General features: G+C 45.8%; 1 protein-coding gene across 5 annotated transcripts in view; it reads left to right on the forward strand.

Moving 5' to 3' along the window:
• LOC125079411 (very-long-chain 3-oxoacyl-CoA reductase) overlaps positions 1–17,664 on the forward strand; it is a 339,719-nt gene that overhangs the window by 256,229 nt on the left and 65,826 nt on the right. Inside the window, exon 1 of one of the 5 annotated variants that reach the window (XM_047692988.1) lies at positions 3,556–3,605. The exons of the other annotated variants lie outside the window; for them this stretch is intronic. The gene's annotated coding sequence lies outside the window, so the exon portion shown is untranslated. Of the gene's footprint in view, positions 1–3,555; positions 3,606–17,664 lie in introns of those variants that run through there. 5 annotated transcript variants of the gene reach the window in all.

Below are 17,664 nucleotides of genomic sequence, written 5' to 3' on the forward strand. Positions count from 1 at the left end.
GCATTCACATTTTACGTCATTTGCTCTATCATTTTATCTATTGGTTTATTGGTCTATATATCTCTCTATATATACACATACATTATTATTATTATTTCTTTTTTTCTGGACCATGTGAGAGATGCAAATATGAAGTTCCCTTATCTTTTAGTACCTCTGAGTGTGTGTTCCTAAAAACAAGGACAACATTATCTTTCCTACCTACAGTGCTGTTCTCAAATTCAGGAAATTAATATAAATGTAATATTATGATGTAATCTACAGACATTCATATTTTTCCAGGTGTCCCAGTAATGTCCTTTATAGCAAAAAAGAAAAGCCCTGTTTTTCTTGTCCCGGATCCAAATCACATGTTACACTCGGTTGTCAAGTTTCTTATCTGGAATTGCCCCCCAGTCTGCCCTTGTCTTTCATGATCTGAACATCTTTGAAGACTATAAACCAGTTCTTTTGTAGAAAGTCCCTAAATCTTCATTTGTCTGCAATTTCTTCATGATTAAATTCACGATCATGCATATTTGACATGAATACCACAGCCCATCAGATCAGGAGGCACATGGAGTCTGTTTGTCCCTCATTGGTGATGTTCACTTTCATCACTCGGTTAGGGTGGTGTCTGCCAGGATTTTCTACTATAGAGTCGGGATTTTAAAATAACTGAGCATAAGGAGGAAAAAGAGAGAGAGGCAAACGAAGAAACAGGCTCTTAACTACAGAGAACAAACTGATGGTTACCAGAGTGGAGGTGAGGGCAGGGAGGGGGAAGGCGGGGAGGGGTGATACAGGTGATGGGGGTTAAGGAGTGCACTTGTCGTAGTGAGCACTGGGTGCTGTGTGGAAGTGTTGAACTTAAACTAAAGCCCTAAAAAAAGAGTTGTGGTTAACTTAGAAAAAAAAAAGATAGGATTTTCTTCTTGGAGTTAAGAAGTATTTTGAGAGCAGGTAAATATCCTATTCCTCATCAAACTTCACTCTGTGGTTTTAGCATCTGCTAACAATTCCTTTTTTTTTTTAGATGTACTTACTTATTTAGAAGAGAGAGAGAGAGCACAGTGGGAAGGAACAGAGGGAGAGAGAGAGAAACTCAAGCAGATTCCACTCTGAGCTCAGAGCCTGATGTGAGGCTCCATCTCCATCACGACCTTAGCGGAAATCACGAGTCAGCCACTTGACTGACTGTGCCACACAGGTGTCCCCATGATAATTCTTGCTTGAATCAGTTTCTACTATGATGTTTGTCAATGGGCAATTTTTCAACAACTCCATTTCCTCTGCATTCATTAACTGGCATTCTAACATGACAAGGAATCTTCCCTCACACCTCTATCTGTGCGTTCACTTACTTATATCAGAATGGACTCATGCATTTCTGTTTTATTCAACGCCTTATCATTTTTACTATCATTGTTTATGTGGAGGCTCCAATCGTCCCAGGCTTGGTCAGTGGGGGCCCAGGAGCATTTTAACTGTTCTTCCAGCACGGAAGGACAGGGCCTGCGTTTCTTCTGCTCATCGCCAGTCCTAGCTCCTAGCACAGCACCTAACGTATTTTTTTCTCTCATTTTTCTTTTTTTAAATTCAAGTACAATTAACATACAGTGTTATCTTCGTTTTAGGTGTACAATACAGTGATTCCGCACTTGTGTAGATCACTCAGTGCTCCTTGTGATAAGTGAACTCTCAGTCCCTTCACCTGTTTCACCTGTCTTCCTCCCCATAACCATCTATCTGTTCTCTAAACCGAGCATATTTTTAAATGAATGACAGAACTCTTATCTATAAAGTATCAGTAATAATAGTGACTGTCATAGGGTTTTTGCAAGAAGTAACTCGAGCTATGACATACCAAGTGCTTAGAGCCCTATTAATACGGATAGCTCGTATGTGTTCCCCACTTCCTACGTATCAGGTCCTGTTTGACAAACTTCGACACGTATTAATTCATTATACCAGTCTTGTGAGGAAAGTGGTACCGTTTCCTGGTTCCAGGCTGAGAGAGATGCCACATCCTGCCCAAGGTCACACAGCAGTGTGCATGGCTCTGAGCGGAGCACCGAGTATGTTTGCTGCACAGCCTGTGTTCTGACCACGGTGCCGTATTGCCCTCTTACACCTGTCATGACAGCGAGATGATACTCTGACGAGTACACAACGGGTTAGGGGATGAAACGACGTCCGGAGGGCACAGCATGAGGGCCGTCACGCCCATGGCAGGGCGCAAGGTGTGAAGGTCCAGACCCCAAGGAGTCCTTCCCACCCGGGTCCCTGGTCGTTTTCTTGTTGAACCGAGCTGCCCTCCTCCAGCTTCACCCTTCTGGGCTCCCTTCCACCTGCGTCCACCAGTCCTGCTGTGGCCGCCTTCCCTCAGCCAGGTAGTGGTTCGGCGGGAGCAGCTCTGGGTCATAGCCCTCTCCGTGCTCCTTGATGGTGAGCTCCCTGCCTACGGGCCTGTGGCTTTGACCGCTGACCTCTGCTTCTTAGCGCCAACCCCTGTCGCAGCTTCACTCATTTATTTGATTAGTCAGTTCATGTCTGCCTACCCCGATGAACTCTAAGCTCTCTGAAAACAGACATCATGTCTCCTTTGGTTGTCATTATACCTCCCCAGCCAACCTGCCAGATAGTAAGCACCCCGTAAATACGCGTGGAAGGTGTGAATGACTGAAATTCTTCACCCTCTCATCTACTCTCTCCCTGACGTCCCCCAAGTCCTGCAGGAAATCGTCCTCTGCTATAAAGAAGAAAGGTACCCTTGACGGCTCTGAGAAAGAAAGGGCCTGTTTCCCAAAGCTCACACCAGGCAAGGAGCAGAGCTGGAACCCAGGCCCACTGCAACTTTGTGACTTATGTCCCCCAGTGCCCTTGACCTCAGCGTCCAGATTCCCAGCCCCATGGATGTAGCTCTGGGCTTCTGGAAACTCATGCAGAGGGACTCTGGGTAATAATTAGTTCTCAGGAAAATGGAGTTATTTATATTCCTAATACTTGGTTTTGAAATTTATGTAATTGAGGTGTTTCTGGTGAGTCATGTGGACAGCCGGAGTGGCCTTACAACCTGTCTAAAATTGACAGCTATGCTTGGCTGTGCAGACCTGCCGGTGGCCAGAAGAGACCTTCTGGGAAGACGGTTTTATGCCCCCATGAAGTCCACACCCACCCGTAGGTATCAGAACTAAACCCAGCAGATTAGGAGACATACCCTAAGGCACAGGTGATTCACTGTCCCTGCCAGGCACAAGAGAGAAGTTTCTGTATGTGGTTTACCAACAGGACCAAGTAAAGAGTGAATATTGATTCCAAGAAAAAGTTCACTTAAAACCCAAGCCTTGAGCCAGGAGCAGGAGAAGAACACCCACGAGTGGAACTTCTCCGTAGCAGAATCACAGCGAGCTCGTTCATGCAGACTCTTGGGCTGTACCCCAGTAATGCTGAATCATGATCTCTAAGAAGAATTTTTCTCTTTCATAAGCATCTATCCACCCAAAGGGATGCTGGTTTACACCGGTCGTTGACGCCCAGTGTCCTCGAGAAAAGACTCTATGATGTGACCCAGCATGAGATCTCTCCAGTACCAAATATATGGGTGGGGACGAAGACTTTGCAAGGTAACCTGACACTATTTATCCCAGACAGCTAAGTAGCTATTGTGTAATACGCTCTGCACACTACGTGATTCCAAGTGGTAGCTGTAATGTGACTGTTTCATTTTATGCATCCTACTTGCATCTGCGTTATGGAGTCGTGCGTGTGTGTGTGTGTGTGTGTGTGTGTGTGTTTTAATGTAGACGCCCTGTTCTTTGATTGGTTTTGATATCTATGGGGAAGAGAAACCTCAGTACATGTAATAATAGTTTGCAAGGTCATAATGCTTCATCAGATACCATCTCCATGTTCATCATCTAAAGAATTGCTTTGGTCTGCCTTCAGCCTCTGTGGTGGGCGAGGGCAGGACAATTTGAATGCAGTTGATAGACAAGGGATCTCCTAGATCCCGAAAGAAAAGAGAAATGTCTAATGAAGGAGAAAAGGCGGAGGAGCACTGCAGCGGCTGCAGGAAGGGTTGAGAGAGTAGCTTTGGAATCCTCCATGGAAGAAGGGCGTGGGGACCGTTTGCTGGCCATAGTTCCCTCGGGTTAGGCAATGTCACAGCATTCTGTTTGCCTTCATTTATTAGATGCAAGCTCCCAACCCAGAACTTTCTATCTCAGTTTTCCTCCGGTGGCCATGTGGGGTGCAGCATGGGTGAGGAGGTGCTCCCATACCTGCCCCAGCCAAGGGTGGTGCCTCTGGAACTTTCGCACAATACGGGCCTCACTTGCCTCGCCCTAGTCCTGGCTCTGGGCAGGAGAAAGCAAATGAATAAATACACCGGGGTCACTGAGAACCACAATTTTTGGTGTGCGAGGGATGAGTGAGAGTAAGTAAATGCGCTGGACTCCTAAATTGGAATTGCAAGTATCAGTATCAAGTCATAATGTTTTTCTTCTTGCGATATATTATATTTTAAAAATAAGAACACATTTTCTAGTTCTGTCCATGGAAAAGTCCAGAAACAAGGACTAACCCAGTATTGAAAATTACCCCAGGTGCCCAGATTATGGTCTTTAAATACCACTGGCCACCAAAAAACTACTGTGGATCTTTGGGAAAATATACAGGGTGAGTCTAGAATATTTCTTTCTCACCAAAAAGCAAAGAATGTGTTAAAGGCTATGAGAGTCCGTCCAAAGGACTCAGGAGCCAGCTTGAACAAGCTCCCACTGCCTACTGATGGGACAATTGGAGCATCAATAAGGATAATAAGTGTAGTGGATTGAAACACACCAATTATGTTTAGTTGCATAATTTCTATAGTGATAAAGATCTCCTTAATCATCTTTGGGAGATACCAAAGATGTTTGGGAGAACAACTCATTTTGGAAGTGGCAATGATAGGGAAAGAATCAGTTATTCTGCCTTTTCTATGTCAACTGTACTTCACAATCACCAAAGAACTGATGAGGGAGTTCCTGTCCGCATGAGGACTCCAGCCGATGGAGGGAGAAGGATGGAGAAGGACGACTAGAGTTAGTCTTTGCTGCCATATCTCACCTCTGATGAAGTCGTGGATCTAGGCAGTGATCATCCTTCCTATTTACATTCCCCAGAGGGAAACAGCCAGACACTATGTGCTTCTTGGTGGTAGAACGCAACCTCACCTAGAAAGTAGTCTTGCCAAGTAATTGAGCCTGAATTTGATGATGTCTCCAGATCCAGTCATGAATGCACGGGAAAAACGCGGAACAGAGGGGGTGTTAGATGACAGTGAAGGGGTGTAGTTCGCAGAATCCAGACTGTCTCTGCGATTACAACAGCAACAGAAAATGAAAGACAAAGAGGAGATGGAGGGGAGCATCTACAGAGGTGAAGAAGCGGAAGTGGCAAGTTAACCATTAATAATCCAAATAACTCATTTATTCCCGGCTTACCCAGATGAACAGTAGGAACAGAAACTAGTGGGGCGATTGGGGAAATGTGAACATCAAGATCTGTGATGATATAAAGGATTGATTGCTGGTACTTTCTTCCCCAGCTGGCATTTTTTTTTTCAGTCTTATTGTAATATAATTGACATATAATGTCGTATTAGTTTAAGGTATACAACATAATGATTTGCTATCTGTACGTACTGTAGAATGATTACCTCCTTAAGTTTAGTTCACATCTGTCACTGTTATTTTTTTTTTGGTGGACAGTATGGTTTTTTTTTTAAGGGAGTCCCCCTTCTTAAGATACACATATTTATAGGCAAACCAGTATGATATTTACCACTAACGAATTCAAGGTAAATAGACGTGGGTGGGAAGCCAAGGAAACAGGATTGGACGTGAGTTGGGAGTTGCTGAAACTTATTATTATTATTATATTATTATAATGTTATATATTATGTTATAATATAAATATTATATTATAATATAATTGTTATATTAATATTAATATTATTATATATGATAATAATTATTATTATTATTTTGCCAGTGGGGTTCATTGCAGCGGTTTCTTTTCTTTTGCTCATGTTAGTTTATGCCTAAAGTTTTCACAATAAAGAGTTTAAAAAGAATAAAATCAAAATAAAGATTTTTCAGAACCACTGCGGTCGCGTTTCAGGCAGAAGGGAGATTGTGCTGCAAGGTTAGAAATGCAAGAGTGAAGGGTCCACAGAAGGTTGCACAGTTTAGAAAGAGGATTAGGTATGCAGTCACACTGGGCTCTGGCAAGTTGGGGACACATGTTGTAATTTCTAGGATAAGAGCGTAAGGAATGGGAGGGTTGCATATTGTCAGGTGCTAACTGTGGGGAAGGAAAATGGAAGGAAAGCAATTGCTCAGTCCATCCAAACGCAAACAAGAAAAAAAAATGAAAAAGAAACACAGCAGGTAGGCTAAATAGAAAGAGCAAAATAAGGCGATAGATTTTAAACCCAAATACATCCAAATAAATAAGCCCAAATAACCCCAATCAATTTACATACTTGTAATGATAGACTAATGACTTCAGTTTGAAATTAAGGATATCAGGCGATTGAAACATTGAACTCTACGTCGTTTCCAGGAGATGAATGGAAAGCATAAAGACACATTTAAAATGAAAGACTTAAAGAAAGAATCCCATGTAAAAACTAAACAATTTAAAAAATAATAAGTATAGTTACATGAATATTAGACAAAGTCGGTTTTCAAACAAAACAAAAAATAGAGAGCAACAGAGATAAAGATGGTTGTTAAAGCGGGCTCAGCATCTTGATTACAGTTAAGAGTCTGTGCAGGGCTCATCTCTGGGGTGGGGGAGAGCAAGGGGCTGCATTATGGACCAGTCCGGTGGATTTAACAGATGCCAATGATGGTCAGTTTCTTAGCGGGACAGTGATCTTATGGGTGTTTGCTTTATCACTGTTGTGCACAGGAGATAATGTACCTTTGCTTTATGTCCTCTTCTGGATTGACCTTCACAAAAGAGCTTATTTTGGTTTCGTAGATGAATGAATGGTGAGGGCGTTTCTGTTCCAGGCAGCCTGACATCAAAGCATAAGCCTTTAGTCACATTTAATTCTGTGCTTTCTAATTACCTAATAGTAAGTAAAGCTCTTTATACCTGTTAACTTATTTAACCCCTATAACAACCCTATGAGGTAGATTCTATTTTTTTTTTTTTAATCCCCATTTGAAGATGTGCAAACAGGGCATCAACATGTGAAGTTCAGAGTCAGAGCACTAGAGGACAGAGCTGGGAAGTGAAATGCGCAGTCTAGTTTCTGAGCCTCTGTGCCGGGCCGTGTGCGCTAAAAGCACCTCATGGTCATCACAGCACTCTGGAAACAAAAGAAAGAGGTTTTGTGGATGTACTGATAAGACTTTTATATCTGCAAATAAATCTCTGCTATCAGATTGGGGGAGAATTCTGGTTGAAGACCAATTCATTTACAAGAATAAAGATAATTTTGGAGAAAATTGGAAAAATTATCCTATATGATACTAGTATTTACTAAGGCAGTAATACTTAGGACACCTGGGTGGCTCAGTTGGTTAAGTGTCTGCCTCTTGGTTTCAGCTCAGGTCGTGATCTCATGGGCTGTGGGATGGAACCCCACAGCAGGCTCCTCGCTGAGTGGGGAGTATGCTTGAAGGACTCTCTCCTTCTGCCCCTCCCCACACTTGCACACGTGCATGCACTTGCTCTCTCTCGATCTCTCTCAAATAAATAAAGCTTTTAAAAAACAATTATTAAACACTGTCTTTTAGGGGGAGGGGTAGACAAAGACAGTGGAATGGAACTGAGAACCTATAAACAGACCCACGTAAGTATGGGAATATAGACTCCGTAGACAGACATTGCAGGGATACCTGGGTGGCTCAGTTGGTTGGGCATCTGCCTTTGGCTTGGGTCATGATATCCGGGTCATGGGATTGGGCCCCCATCAGGCCTCCTGCTCAGTAGGGAGTCTCTTTCTCCTTCCCCACTCCCCCCGCACTTCTCCCCATTGCTCGTTCTCTCTCTCTCAAATAGATAAATGAAAATTAAAAAATAAAGACACTGCAGATCAGTGAGGCAAATATGGACAATTTAATATATTCTGTTGGGGAAAATAGCTATCCATATGGAAAAACATAAAGCTAAGTTACTAACTCACACCACATGCAGTTATAAATTTCACACAGATTTAAGACTTTTTTTTAGCAGAACACATAGAAGGAATGCCTTTACATCTTTATGACTTTACTGAAATTTTTAAAAACCCAATCCTGCATATACAAAAGATACATCATATATCAAGTTAAAAGATGCACCGCATATGTCCTAGGCTTCCTGTATTTCATCTGGCAGCTTTACCGAAAAGATGCTCGACCTCCCTAGAAATCAAAACATACAAATTACAACAGCAGTGAAATTTCACATCCACCAATTTAGCAGTAATGATCTAATCTAATAGTATTTGCAGGTGGGTCTGCCCTTAGAGAGACTTTTGTCATACCTACTAAGTCTGAAAATATTCATTGCACTGTGACCTAAGGATTCTACTTCTAGGTATCCATGGAGAAACTTTCTCATCGGTGCATAAAGAAACACAGACAAGGATGTTAATGGCATGCCTAGAAGCAACAAAATGAAAGAAAACAAAACAAGTTGAAGACAACCCTATTATCCCTCAGTGAATCAGACCTTTGTGATCACATAACATAACTGTATCCTCATAATCATAGAACAGAAAGCTAATCAGTTGTTAAAAATGAATGAACTAGATTTGTGTGTTTCTACATGGAGAAACTATAAATACATTATACTGAGTATTTAAGGCAAATTACAAATAGAAGCTTTTTTAAAAAAAATTATTTATTTTAGAGCGAGAGTGCACACATGAGCAGGAGGGGCTGAGGGAGAGAGGGAGAGAAAATCTTAAGCAGATTTTGCGCTGAGTGCAGAGCCCGACGCGGGACTTGATCTCATGACCCTGAGGTCATGACCTGAGCTGAAACCAAGGACACTTAACTGACTCTGCCCCACAGGAGCCCCTACAAAGGCATGCTTACAGCAAACTCAGATACTCAGAATCACAGAAAACGCTATGAGTTAGTGCGGATGTACACTGGAAGCAAACGGCGAACTTACGTGTGAGAATGCGTCATGGAGGTTACCTCAGGTGAAGGTGGGAGATGTGAAAGTGGAAAGTGTAGGTGAGTTTCTCGATGTATTTTTGCTGCTGTCTTCCTAGGATAAAATGTTAAATCTGTTTCATCTGGGTGATGGGATATAGGGGTGCCGGCTTTCACACTTTCCGTATCTTTGAAATGATTCAAAATTAAGAGTAAGAAGTAATTTTTTTATTAAAGAAGGGAAGTGACCCAATTGGCCCCATAATGCCCAGATGTGCTTCCAGCTCACAGGGGATTTTTGGTGTCATCTCTGGCTCAGGTTGCTGATCACGTGGCTCTCCTTGGGTCACCTCCAAAGGGAAGGGTATTCCGGTGAGTCATTGTCAAGCTGGTGCCGCTGTCAAGGAGGGCAGGTGTGTGTCTGGTGGGAGGGCTGGATGGGTGGCAAGGACGGCAGCGAGATGTCTTTTGCTTGTGTCTGTCCCGCCGGAGCTAAAGCTGAGGGGTGGTGTTGAGAAGTCCCTTATTCATACCTAACTTGTCGCAGCAGACTTTGATGGAGTCCGGGGGCTGTCAACTCCGAAGGTTGCCCTGACCTGTCCTAACCCAAACCAGGCGTCGGTTCAGTAAGCCGAGCTGGATCCCATGCCTTCTGTCAGCTTCCTCTTGGCATTACCCTGCCGGTCAAGGGCCTCTGAGGCCAAGCCTTACCTGGGCCACAGACTAATGCTTCACTGGACTTTCTCTGCCTGCCAGGAGAAACAAGGAGCGCTGGGAGGAGGCACAAAAGTGGTATTGGAGGGGAAGGGAACCAAAGCTGGGATAAAATGTAAAGCAGCCATCGACTTAGCCCCTCAAGGAGGCTTCTAGATACATGGGTCTTTAGCAGCAGGCCTGTGGGTGCCAGTTGTGAAAAAGCTTAGCTGTTCACCCAGCGCCTCCATTGAATAGGGAAGATCAGCACTTAACCTGAAGACGTAAGTTCTAGTTAATTCAGTGCAGCTTTCGAGATCCAAACCTTTAGTCGTTCCTAAGTTGTCTCCCGAGTTCAGAGCAGTTTCCGCCTTCTCTTCCCTACTTCCGACCTAGCTCTGGGCTCTCACCAGGCCGGACCACCGGCTCCCCAGAGGCCAGGTGGGGAGGCGAGCCTTCTGCCTCTGGAATGCCAATGCCAAATCCACTGTCCGTTCACAGGGGGATCTTGGGAAAGCCAGTTTGAGTCTCTGAGTCTGTGTCCTCATCTGTGAAATGGGAACAAAACAGACCTGAAATGTCTCGATGAGGAATCCAGAGAATAACACCAGGGACATGAAAATCCCCCAGAGCCTGGTGTGTACTTGAACATGAGTTCCCCTTCTCCACATCTGTTGAACCCTCTCTTGACTTCTCTCAAAATCCGTACTTACGGACCATTCTTCCCTTTTCCCTGTTGGCCTTTTTCTCACTGGAAACTTTCCTTTCTTCTGTCATCAGTTATGTGGCTGTGAGTGCTAGACGTAGCCGTCTCTATTGGCCTTAAAAATAATTTGTATTGTGATAAAATGTACATAACATGAAAGTTACCCCTCTGACTGTCTTAAGCATACCACCGATGGCGTTACGTACCTTCACCCATGCAGTCACCACAACCAGCCATCTCGAGAATGTTTTCATCTTTCAAAATGGGGACTCTGTACCTACTGAGCACTGACCCCCTCCTCTCCCCTGGGGCCCCGGCAGCCACCATCCTACTTGCGCAAGTTTCGGGAGTTACTGGCCTAGGAACCTGATGTTTGAGGATTCTCATAGTATCTGTCCTCTTGTGACGGGCTTGTTTCACTTCCCATGATGCCATCAGGATCTGTCTGCGCTGGGCAGCTGTCAGAGCACCCTCCTTCTCCCACTGTAGACGTACACCACATTTTGTGGATCCCTTCGTCTTTTGGTGGACACTGGGGTTGCACCTGTGGGTCTCTGAGTGTCTCGGGGAGCAGGGTCAGGTCTCCTAGCAGAGCCTGGCACACACGAGGTCACAGCAGTCTTTCTGAGTTGGAGAGGCATTCTCTGGCAACATGAGCACGGAAGCTGAGAGAGGCCCTCACCATGTTGAGAAGGAAGCCAGGGGAATCCAAGGCCAGTGGTGGGAGCAGCTTTCTGGCTGGTCCCTCTGCCTCCACCCTTAGCCCTCCCAGCTATAGCTGATGCAAAGGTGACCCCATCAGTCCATTCTCAGGACCTTCGACGGCTCCGTAGAACCCTCTGGAGAAAGTGCGAGCTCCTGATGACGCTCACACAGCCCTTCGTGCCAGCGCCATCCTATCTCCGCCGTCATCTCTTAGCGGCCCTCTTGCCAGCTGGCTTCGGCCACTTCTAAGCTGGGAAACAGCATACGCAGACGCCCGCCACCCTGTCTGCCTAGAACACTCTTCTCGGGGCTGACTCCTCTTCGTCCCTCAGAGTCCAAGCCTGCCATCCTAATCCTTGCCTCTCTGCCTGAGGGTTCACTGCTACGAAGCGTGTTTTCAGCTGCAAGTCATGGGAGACTCAAACCATGGCGGCTAATTAGGAAGGCTTGCTATTGTCCCGTTGCAAGAAGTTTAGGATTGGTGGCATCTAGGTTCCAAAAAACCTCTGTCTTTCCCCTGCACCATCCCCAGGCAATCGGCTCATCCTTTTGGCCTCGCTCCCCTCCTGATGCCAAGGTCCTTGCCGCAGCTCCAGGCAGGATCAAGCCTTGTGTATGTGTCTTCTTAGGCACAAAGAAAGTCTCCTCAGAAGCCCCCTGTCCGATGGTCCCGAATGTGTCATTGGCCAGAATTATGTCACAGGTGCCACCCCCAGCTAGTCACGTGGTCCAGGGAGTGGAATGATGCTGAATACTCAGGTGGCTCAGGGACCAGCCCTCTGCGGGGTGGGGAGGGACCCAGCACAGAGCCGCAGGAAGGGTGAACAAAATCACTTTTCTTTTGGAAAGAAAAGGAGTGAAGGAAAAAGAGTGAAGTGATGACTGTCTCGTAGTCTCCTCTGTACCCCGGCGTATAGCCAGTGCTTGGTACATAGTAAGTATTTATTTAATAATTATTTCTTCCATGATGTCATGGGCCCAAAGAGAGGGTGTGGCATGCTTTACCCTGCTGTAAGCATCCACGAATGTGTCACTGCCGGAAGTGGGTTCCGTCCTGTGTTAACAATCGTCCTTTGGGTGTTTCATGGCGTGGATGTCCCTCAGCACCATCCACTCCCTACCCTGTTGTACCGCGCTCACCAATGGACTTCAGGATGAAAGCAGAAACACAAACCATCAATGCATCTTATTAAAACTGAGGCATATTAAGGCATGCCAAGGGAAATTAGCTGCCACTTCTTATCTAACAAGTTGGCAGAGATGAAACAGCTTGATGGCACACAGCATTGGCAAGGGTTTGGGAAAACAGGCCCTTCCATTCACTATTCATTAGCGTTGACATGGGTACAAACTTTGGGGAAGGCCAATCGATGACAGCCCTTACATTGGGTAGACGAGTCAGTCTTTGATCCCAGCAGTTCTCCTTGTAGGAACTTGGCCTCCAGGAAGCCACACGAGGCTGAGCAGAGCTGTATGTACAGGGAAGCCCAGAGTGCGTTATTCATACTATCAAAAAACTGTGATCATTTGCAACATCTATGAAGGGCGATTGGCAACGTAAATTATAGGGCAGCCGATACCAAGAAATGTGATGCTACTAAAAAAATAAGTAGATACACTTCTTTTTCGCCCAAAGTCTGAGAAGCAGTAGAGTCTAGAGTTAACAGTATAGCTTTGTCCGCTTCACAATCTGTTAACAAGGCAGATCTCATGTCAGGTACACACACACACACACACACACACACACACACACACACACACACACACACACACACACTGAAGGAAACTCTGAGAGGTGCTGGGTATGCCTATCATCTTGATCATTCCACAAGTGTTTGCAGATCTCCAGGCTCATCAAATTGTACCCATCAAATATGTCTGGTGCTTTGTAGATCGCTTTTACCTTAATAAAACTGTTCCCAAAACAGCCAAGTCGATCTACAAGTATTGAAGGATGCCCTTGGTCTGTTGCTAAATGAAAAGAACAAGTTGAAAAATAACATTCATGTCATGGTACAATTTCTATATTTGTCCTATAGGTATATGCTATATATTTGCCTGGTATAAGTCATTCTCAAAGATTTAACAAAGACCTACATGTCTAGCCATTTGCGAGGAATTGGAACTAGAGGGTATTATGCTTAGTGAAATAAGTCAATCGGAGAAAGACAACTATCATATGATCTCCCTGATACAAGGAAGTGGAGATGCAATGTTGGGGGTTTGGAGGGTAGGAAAAGAATAAATGAAACAAAATGGGATCGGGAGGGAGACAAACCATAAGAGACTCTTAATCTCACAAAACAAACTGAGCATTGCTGGGGGTAGGGGGGTAGGGAGAGGGTGGTGGGGTTATGGACATTGGGGAGGGTATGTGCTATGGTGAGTGCTGTGAAGTGTGTAAACCTGGTGATTCACAGACCTGTACCTGTGGGACTAATAATACATTATATGCTAATTAAAAAAATAAAGTAGTGAGAGCTGGTATGACCAACTACCAAAACCACCTGGTATATGCAGTAGAACTTCTTCTCTGGCTCATGAAATCAGGAGCAGGTGTCTTGACCAGTGATGCAATGTTCCAGATCCATCCTGAACTGCCATTTTCTGTACTGGGTGTCCCAGGAGGATGCCCTCTAGGAGGCTTTCTAGGACCAGGTCTGCAAGTGATACCCTTAACTTCTGCTTGTCCCCCTGGGCCAGAACATGTGACATGTCCACACAGGACTAGAGGGAAAGCTGGGAAGGGAGGGCCAGCTGTGTGCCCCACTGAGAGCGAGAGGCGGGTTCCCATGAACACATTATGGTGCCTCCCAGACACACACTTCTGTAATGTTTGACTATGTTGCCTGAGCAGATATTACTTTTGTGAAGTCACCATGAATAGGTTTGGGTAGATAATCCTCATGCCAGGTCTTTCTGACACTCTCAGGACCAGACAGCCATGCTTCCAACTGTGACGTATCACTGATGTTCCTGGCCCGGAAATCAGTCTCTTGGGCATTTTGGTCAGGATGAGTCAGTTTCTCAAATGGCATATGTGGGTGAAAACCAGACCCTGACTTTGGTGGCTTCTCGAAGTCACTATAGGTGAAATAATGCACCCCCCCCAACCCCATTTCTGGGACCTAATCCAGAACCTGTGAATAATAAGCCTTGTAACATGGCAGAGGGGAATTAAGGCTGCAAATGGAAGTAAGGTTGCTAATCAGATGACTCTGAAAAGATTCTCCTGGATTACCTAAACAGCCTGGTGTAATGACACCGTCTTGACCTGGGGAAGTGGGGCCCAGAAGAGTGAGAACCAAGGAGCTGGCATCATGAGAAAGATGCTGTGGCCTTTGCTGGCTTTGAAGATGCTGAGGGAGGCCGCCAGTCAAGGAATGCAGGCAGCCTCTGGAAGGCGGAAAGGACAAGGAAATGGATTTCCCCCTAAGCCTCCAGGAAGGGAGACAGATCTAGCAGCACCTTGAGTCTAGCTCACTGAGACCAATTGGTTGAGTCACCAATTTGGAAGGTGACTTCCTTCCAAATTCTAAAATAATACATTTATGTTGTTGAGCCTCGAAGTTTGCGTGATTTGTTGCAGCCACAACTGGGAATGGATATACTGGGTATCCTGCCTAAGGAACCCACCAAGATTATTTGGAGACATCTGTCCCTCAATCTAACAGTGGTGCCTGGTTGTGCAGCCAGATTGACTGGGTTTGACTCTTGACCTCACCACTCACCAGCTGTGTGATCTTTAGCAAGTCACTTCATGTCTCTGAGCCTCATTTTCCTCATCTGTAAAATGGGGAGATAAATGCTTTCAGGGTTGTTGTGGGTAATAAAGGGCATCATTTTCATATAACACAGAGGATACAGTCTTCATAATTGGTAATAATAATGGAGACTCAGTCACTGGATGGGAAGAATCTCTCCTTTACTTGCCTCTGGCAGCTCCAGCCCAAGACAATTGAGGTCCTTCCTTGACCTGCCATTTTGTCAAGTGTTTTGTAAGGCACTCACTCACGGGTTACAAGAAAATCTCAGATTAGTACTACAAGTTCATACAGATCACTGCATGAGTAATAGAGGTTTTTCTGAGGTCCTGGCAGGGTGGTGGGGACAAGGGGCCCAGAAGCTCCCTCCTCAGGTACCCCACTGCCAAGGACTTTTGGCCATGCCTACAGGTGGATTTTGTTCCCACCTGGGCAGGGAGGTACCGTATCTCTCACCACCCCATCATTTTGAGGTGGGGAGACTTGTTTTCCTCTTTTTTCTTGAGACAGGGCTCACTGGGGTTGATGAAACACCTCACGTACTGGATGCCAAAAATAAATAAATAAATAAATAAATAAGTAAAAATAAAATGTGTGCAACTTCCTGCTGGATGAGGTGGGGTTTTCACCGATAAAAAGAAGGACCGCTCTTCTTCCAGCTCTGAGCCTGTCCTGTTCTCGAAGGTCAGCTGGTCTGGTAAGGAGTTTTCACTCTTTTAACTAATGTGGCCCCACTTTAACCCTAAATAGTAAAGATTTTGACTTGAGGTTTCATTAGGAAAGCCTTTGGTACTGGTTATTGTTGTCGTTATGATTTCCAGGTAAGGAATGTTTCCATTTGCTTTCCCTTAATCTGGGTAAAGGACAAAGAAGAGCCCTCATGCACGGGTTCTGGGTGGTTTGTAGCTGCCCAAAGTCAAACGCTCATGGTTTCTGTTGCATCCAAGCCCAATCCAGACCAAAGCTTGATGAGTCACAGTGACATCTGATGGGGGTTGGGGCAGAGGCCCTTCATCACAAGGGAAAAAAGCTGCAGAAAATAGAAAATAGAAGAAATAATGAAATAAAGAACAAAAAGTAGAAAGAACAAAAAGAAAGTCACCTGTGTTTCATCCCCGTTAATCTTTTTGTACTTTGTTCTTCCTTCATATTAATAGTTTTATATCCTCACCTTATGGTACATATAGTATTTTATGAGCTTTCATCCCTTAAAATAATCCTGTTTATAGGGGCATTTCTGACAAATGCTTATATGTTAAAGGAGAACCCCTTTCTCCCAATACAACCCTATATATTCCCCTCCCAACTTCAGTCAACGACCCCTTCCCAGCCCCCCACCATCCACGGGTGTTTCATAGGAAGGAATTCATCTTTCTTGCTCTTACTCTGCGTAGTTTGCCTTCTAAGCTCCAGGAAGCCAGCCCAGAAGCTAAACCCTAGGGACCCTTTGCTCAGGATCCTCCTCCCGAGATATCTTGGTAGAGTGCCTGGGTGGGGGGGTGTGTAGCCTGCTGTCTGGGCTTGCTATCAGCTTGCGGCAGGACGGGGGGCAGATTCTGAGGAGGCCAGCCCGGCTTCCTTCTGCCCCAGCCCCTTCTTCTGCACCCTTCTCCCTGGGGTGGGGGGAGGCAACTTCCCAGTCTCCTTTTCTCTCTCCACTGCCATTCAAAACACCCTCTGGAGGACCCACAAGGAGAGTGACAGGTGTTGGGGTTAGGTCTGTTTGTGACTTTTTTTTCTTTTTAAGATCTTATTTATTTATTTGACAGACAGAGATCACAAGTAGGCAGAGAGGCAGGCAGAGAGAGAGGAGGAAGCAGGCTTCCCGCTGAGCAGAGAGCCTGATGTGGGGCTCAATCTCAGGACCCTGGGACCATGACCTGAGCTGAAGGCAGAGGCTTTACGCAACTGAGCCACCCAGGCGCCCCCTGTTTGTGACTTTAAGGGTGTGGGGTAACCAGAATCCATTTGCTGAGAAGGCTTTGGTGACATAGTCAGCTCACTGGAGCACGGGGAGTGGTCAGAAGGGGACCTGCGGGGTATACCAACAACCCCTTTCCTAGGTCACAGGGGGCGGCTCCCAGCAGGACCTTAGTCAGAGGGCTGTGGGCTGAGTGGGACCCTCAGCTGACCCCATCCTTCCCCTTCGTCCCCTCCCAGAGGCCTTCCTGGGGCCTCCAGTCTCACCTGCCTCCCCACCCCAAGACCCTCATGACCACTTACCCATTTTGAAACTTTTCTTTATACAACGTATCGCCACTTTAAACTATCCACTTTCTTTACTGGTGTGTGTGTGTGTGTGTGTGTGTGTGTGTGTGTGTGTGTGACTCTCACAAAGGGGAGGAAGTAGAGAGGCAGGCTGTGAGCACACAGTCCCTAGCACTCAGACTGGGACCTGAGCACCCAACAGCCCAATCCTCTAGTGGGGGCCTGGGATCCAGGGGTCCTGGAAGTCCTTCCTCCTGTCGTGGGCTAGGTGCTTCAGGAGGGAAGGGAAGGGAGCCGTGGGCTGAGGCACAGCTGACCTCTCACCCAGGTCAGTCCGAGGACGGGGTGGCCTTGCTGTTCCAAGTGGGATCCCCAGGGCAGGCCTTTATCTCCTTAGTCAGCCCTCAGCTGCAGCCTCCCAGGAAGATACTGGGAGGAGGCTCTCTCGGCCGAGGCACTC

This window comes from Lutra lutra, chromosome 10 (assembly GCF_902655055.1).
Source record: "Lutra lutra chromosome 10, mLutLut1.2, whole genome shotgun sequence".
Classification (NCBI taxonomy): domain Eukaryota; kingdom Metazoa; phylum Chordata; class Mammalia; order Carnivora; family Mustelidae; genus Lutra; species Lutra lutra.